The sequence below is a fragment of the Cherax quadricarinatus genome, chromosome 11 (genome assembly GCF_038502225.1).
Source record: "Cherax quadricarinatus isolate ZL_2023a chromosome 11, ASM3850222v1, whole genome shotgun sequence".
Classification (NCBI taxonomy): domain Eukaryota; kingdom Metazoa; phylum Arthropoda; class Malacostraca; order Decapoda; family Parastacidae; genus Cherax; species Cherax quadricarinatus.
The window spans coordinates 22,807,071-22,813,980 of record NC_091302.1 but is presented as its reverse complement, the minus strand read 5'-3'; positions in this window follow the sequence as shown (position 1 = coordinate 22,813,980).

Below are 6,910 nucleotides of genomic sequence, written 5' to 3'. Positions count from 1 at the left end.
GCAACTTCACTCTGGCTGTACCCTTCTCCAGAACATCACTCCATCTGAGATCATATATATCCAGGATGACTCGATTATGGAACACATTCGTACAGCATAATGATGTCAACGAGATAAATTCAGCTGATTAAATGAAAATGCTGGCCCACAGATGACTCCAACTTCATCCTGTTCAATACTGTATGTCTCATAACAATAAAAATGCTTTCAAATGATCTGATGTAGGTAACAGCTCTTAGCTTGTCAATAAAGTTAGGAATCCTTAACCTGTAAATAGCTTGTTAATAAAGCTAGGGATCCTTAACCTTGTCAAACCCTGTGTCAAAAAAAAAAAAAAAAAAAAAAGAAACAGGAGAGAGAGAGAGAGAGAGAGAGAGAGAGAGAGAGAGAGAGAGAGCCTCTCTTTTTCTCTCTCTCTCACTCACGTGCCCACAATACTTTATCAAATATTCAACCTCATCTTTTTTTTTCTTCACTTGAGTCAAAAAACTGTATTACTACTCCATATTGTTGCATTATGAATAAGCTCATACACGCAAATACACATGTATGTATAACTGTGTGTATGTGTGTAGGAATAAACACACACACACAATATATATATATATATATATATATATATATATATATATATATATATATATATATATATATATATATATATATATATATATATATATATATATATATATATATATATATATATATAATATATATATATATATATATATATATATATATATATATATATATATATATATATATATATATATATATATATATATATATATATATATATATATATATATATATATATATATATATATATAAGGGCAAGGCAGGACACTGATATTATTGGTATCGAAGAGAAAACAGGACACTGATATTATTGGTATCTAAGAGTATGGCAGTACACTCATATTATTGGTATCTAAGAGCAAGGCAGGACACTGATATTATTGTAATCTAAGAGCAAGGCAAAACATTGATATTATTGTTATCTAAGAGCAAGGCAGGACACTGATAATATAGGTATGTAAGGGTAAGGCAGGACACTGATATTATTGGTATCTAAGAGCAAGGCAGGACACTGATATTATTGGTATCTAAGAGTATGGCAGGACACTGATATTATTGGTATCTAAGAGCAAGGCAGGACACTGATATTCTTGGTATCTAAGAGCAAGGCAGGACACTGATATTATTGGTATCTAAGAGCAAGGAGGACACTGATATTATTGGTATCTAAGAGTATGGCAGGACTCTGATATTATTGGTATCTAACAGCAAGGCAGGACACTGATATTATTGGTATCTAACAGCAAGGCAGGACACTGATATTATTGGTATCTAACAGCAAGGCAGGACACTGATATTATTGGTATCTAAGAGCAAGGCAGGACACTGATATTATTGGTATCTAAGAGTATGGCAGGACACTGATATTATTGGTATCTAACAGCAAGGCAGGACACTGATATTATTGGTATCTAACAGCAAGGCAGGACACTGATATTATTGGTATCTAAGAATATGGCAGGACACATACACATAGGATGAGTCAGTAGAGAGAACAAGAATAATCAACTCATACAAACTTCTGAGTTTGTAAGGCATAACGGACCACCTGTTATTTTTGGTACGATATAAGTTAACACTTGTTAGTGTTATTGTTTGTAACATATAATACAACAATGTTCCTTTCATCTCCTCCTGTTGGTTGATAATCAACGGAACTGTTGCGTTTTTTTTAGAAAATAATGCCTGTCTTAAGCCTGGTCATCTTCCACCTATTTCGTGTCACTCAAAAACAATAAAAAAAACACATCCACCATCATTCATGCAATCGCTGTCTTGCCAGAATTGTGCTGACATCACAGTTCAGATGGGGTTATGTCTATTTAGCATTATGTATATACGAAAATCCAACAACAGCAGCTGTTTTAGCACCTTGGCCAATTTTCACGTACACAGACAAGCACCTGACTATTGATCAGGGATCCTTCAGGGAGTCAGAACACTCTGACTAGAGAAATAACAGGTTCCCAGTCCGTACCAATTACCACTGATGACTGTGTGTGTATGTTTGTACCCACCTAGTACTCACCTAGTTGAGGTTGCAGGGGTCGAGTCCGAGCTTCTGGCCCCGCCTCTTCACTGGTCGCTACTAGATCACTCTCCCTGAACCGTGAGCTTTATCATACCTCTGCTTAAAGCTATGTATGGATCCTGCTTCCACTACATCGCTTCCCAAACTATTCCACTTACTGACTATTCTGTGACTGAAGAAATACTTCCTAACATCCCTGTGATTCATCTGTGTCTTCAACTTTCAACTGTGTCCCCTTGTTACTGTGTCCAAACTCTGGAACTCTATGTGTGTGTGTGTGTGTGTGTGTGTACTCACTTAATTTTGGTTGCAGAGGCCGATTCACAGTTCTTGGCCCCTCCTCTTCGCTGGTCGCTACTAGGTCCACTCTCTTCTTGCTCCATGAGCTTTATCGTATCTATTCTTTAAGCTAAGTATGATGGATCCTGTCTCCACTACATCATTCTCCAGACTGTTCCACTTCCTGACATTTCTATGACTGAAGAAATACTGTGTGTGTGTGTGTAATGTCTTTAATAATTTGTTTGTCATATGTTTAATCAATTTCTAGTGACCGGAGCAGTTTATTGATACTTCTTCTCGGACACATATTTAGTGGAGGAAAATGATTTTTAGTATACCTTTTAGCTAAATTTTTTCCCTCATGTTACAAATGTGTCCTCTCGTTGTCCTTTCATGTCCTTTTGTGACCTTACATGAAGTTATTATGTTTTCTTTTACCCTGGTGTCCGGCAGCCTGGGTAACCTCGGTGTTTTCAGTCTTTCGTCAGAACCCAAAGTCTTTTTATTTAACTCTTGATAGTAATGCTGTAACTCCGGATTTTTTCTAACGCACCCATGTGTTTTTCTTTTAAGTGTGGGCACCTAGCTATCTCCACTCTGGAGGAAGTTCTACAAACACATTTCACAACAAATTCTTGGGTAACTTTGGAAAAAGGTTGGACAGATTCATGAGTGGTTTTGATACGGACCTGCCTTATATGGACCAGTAGGCCTGCCGCAGTGTTCCTCCATACTTATGTTCTTATGTTCAAAGTCTAAGACAGTGGCGTCGTAAGGGGGCGGGGGGGGGGGGGGGGTGGAGGGCAGTCCGCCCCGGGTGACACCATCAAGGGGTGACACCGTCAAAGGGTGACACCATCAAGGGGTGATACCATCAAGGGGTGACACCATCAAGGGGTGACACCATCAAGGGGTGACACCATCAAGGGGTGACACCAAGAAGGTGACACTAATGCCCAAAACAGCCCTGCAGCAACACAAAAGTAAAATCTTTTGTTTCTATATAGCCTATTATATAATTACAGGGTACAAATAGGCCTATATAGGGAAAATCAATGATGCTATACGAAAAACTACGATAAATCGACAATTTTATTTACGATATTTTGGAAAAAACCTTAATCCACCTGGTATCACTATAATCAGTCATCAGAGACGCAACATCCTGTCTCTGCTGCACCTCCCACCAGAGAGTTTGGTCCAGGTGGTGGTGGTGTACTTGTTGCTGGATTAAACACATAAAGGGTCAGGTAATTATAATATTGAACTTTACTTTTCCATATTGGTGATGTCAGTCATGTCATGAATCAAGATATATGAACGGGTGAGAACTGACATTCATGAAATGTTGAAATAACCGGTACGTAACTGCCAATGCTAATGAAATTATACGTTTTCAATATTAATCGGTTCACAACGATTATATCATTATATTATGGCTTAAGGATAGGGTTCGTGGCAGATCAAATGATTTAATTTGATAGTTTGAACACTCATATTCGAGAATTCATCATGTGTGATATTTTTTGGCAATCTTGAGTCAGCGTATATATTCTTTGCCTCCTCCACCCATCGATGGGATGTATTAATGGACCATACTGCAGTCTCTTTGAAAACATTATCAACAACAAGATGGAGTTCTCATTACAGTGCAGTGAAACCAGTAGCGGAATCGTTCTTGAAATTTATGGTACCGACTGAAGGGCTTTGAAAGTCACAGGAAAATTTGGATACAAGAGGAGCAGCACAAGGTCTTCTCTCTGCTGTGTGCGATTTCACATTTTTGTGTTATTTGTATTTCTGGTGTGACATACTTCGGGAGGTTCAGCTTGCACAGCAGTACTTGCAGACTAAGAATCTAGAGGCACTGCGATTATTTTTGTATGAAGGGCGAGATAGCATAGTGAAATATTCAGTATAACATGCACTTCTGAAATGTGAGAAGCATGGATTTCCAACAAAGAGAAGAATCAGGTTAAAGAAAAGGATGGCAAGGGAGCAGGCAAGAGAGTCCAGACTCACTCTACAGGAAGTAAACAAAAGGGCGATGTTGGAGTACATTGATCATTTTCATAATGAACTCGAGATGCGATCAAGAGATTAAGGATGTGGCAGCCATGTTTGGGGTTATTTAGACGAAGAATCTTGTGCAAGCTACTGAAGAAGAATTGGAGATGATGGCTTCAAGACTCACAGTCTTCTATAATGAAATATGCAAGAATGAGCTCATGCTTGAAATACCAAGACTAAGGAGGCACCTGTAAGCTGCTGATGTTAATCTTAACAAAGTTAAGCACTAGACTGCACTAAATGTACTAGCATTCGTAGTTGAATGGGATTTCATTGAATTTCTTCCAACTCTGACACTCTGCCTGAGGTTGTTCCTTACTATATGTGTTTCTGTGGCTTCCTGTGAAAGGAGTTTCTCCATGTTGAAGCTGATTAAAAACTATTTACGGTCCACAATGAGTCAATCCAGAATCTCTGACTTAGTAATGTTATTCATAGAAAATGGGTCAGTTGACTGCATTGAGTTTGGTGATGTGATAGATGATGTTGCAAGATTAAAGGCAAGGAAATGTATGATTAGATTCATTGAGATGTTGCCTGTACACAAGGTCAAATCGGAACTAGTGTTTCTCTGATATTGCAATGTTTTTCTTCATTTTTCATTTTTTGCATTATTAAAGATGAATAAATGTAGGATCTGTTGCCTGTACTCAAAGTGGTATTTAAGTTTATGTTTCCTCAATATTACTATGAGTGTTTATTTTATCATTAATAAAGTTGAGAGGCATTCTCCTGCTCGGTTTAAACGTTCTCATTGCCAAACATTAGTCACTGGTCACGCAGTAGTACGTAACTGGAGTTTACTTCTCCCCATACCCCCGCCCCTGGATTTCATGGGGGTGACACCAAAGTTGCCGCCCCGGGTGACACCAACCCTAGCAACGCGACAGGTTTAAGAATTAAGTTAATGTACAGGAGCTGGTACCTCATAGGTGTCGTCCCTCCCTTCCCTACATTCCCCCAACTGGGGGATGGGTTTAACGGTTCCGGGCAATCACGAAATTCCCCACACTCGGGAGGGGGGGGGGGGGTATTGTCTGACCTAGTCAAGCAAGGACATGGGCTGTCGCCCTTGCTGCGTCTCTGAGCTATCGAAGGCTTCGTCGGGGTCGCCGGGTGACTCACGGGGTCTAGCTCTCGGTGGACAATTCAAGGTAGGTGGCCTTGGACTGTTGGTGGTGGTCACACAGCGACGTTTCCCCAGTGATGTACAGTAGAGGGGATGGGGAGCTTCTAAGGTGCCGATGGTCTCCCTTTCTGAATTGTTAGTATTATTATTACTGTGGAAAATTAAAATTACCTGGATGAATCTCATTAGATACATACCAGTAATTTGTATTATTAGTTACAGAGACATGTAGAAATTTTAAGACATCCTAGGTCGCAAAAAATGTCCCCCTTCCATACCTACTCCACTCATATCTCCACAAGTCACTCTGGACCTATATTAATTTCAAATGAAATATACATCACCAGGAATTATGGTAAAACATTAATATAAATATGTGGACTGTATGTTAAATTTAATAAATGACTACATATACATTGAAGGAGAATTTATAATAATAACACTCATCAATTTGTCTGGAGATTACTTTGTGTGTCATACATAAACACCTGCCTAAAATATGAAGAAAATACTGGCCAGAATTTCAACATAAATATAGACATCACCTGGGGTAATTTTATCCTGTTCCCATTTAATTTCGGAGTCCTGTCCAGTCGCCTAATTCTCACATTCTACAGGACTGCAAATCCAACAATTTCTGCTCCTACTTGAGAGGTTTCAACCATAATTTAATCTCTAGAGCGACGAAATTCTCCTTTTTTTTCCTTAGGTTTATCTCGCCCAGTTCAAAAAACAACAACAATGGCGTCCTATCCCAAGCGACGCTAACACACTCCCTGGTTCTTTTTTTTATTTACAATAATTTTTTTATTAAATACAATATATTTCATCAATTTACATACAAAATAAACTGTATTTTCGGAAAATACACATTATTTTCCACAATAATAATGGGGAAGCGCTAAACCCTTAGGATTGTACAGTGCCTGTGGGGAGGATGGAAGGTATTCTGACTTAATTTAGGGAACTGGAGCACAGATCCAATTCCCTAGATCAAGAGCCCCTCACCAGCGTCAAGGACCCTCATTTGAGGGGTCCCTGTTGGAATGAATGGGCCCCTACTCAGGATTACTCGAATGCTGTCTGCGGGTATGCCGACATGGCGGACAACGCCTTAATTTTACTTGGTTGTTGACACTCTGGGTGCCCTGTGGTATCCAGTATTACTGGCGTATTTGGCAAAGAGTATCTTGGACTGTACAGTGTGACACTCTCCGGTAGGCATCATTAATAATCACCTTCAACAGCCAATGGCAATTGTGAAGTAAGACAGGAGGTACAGGGTTTCTTGGTAGGGAGGAATTCTGTATCTCACGACA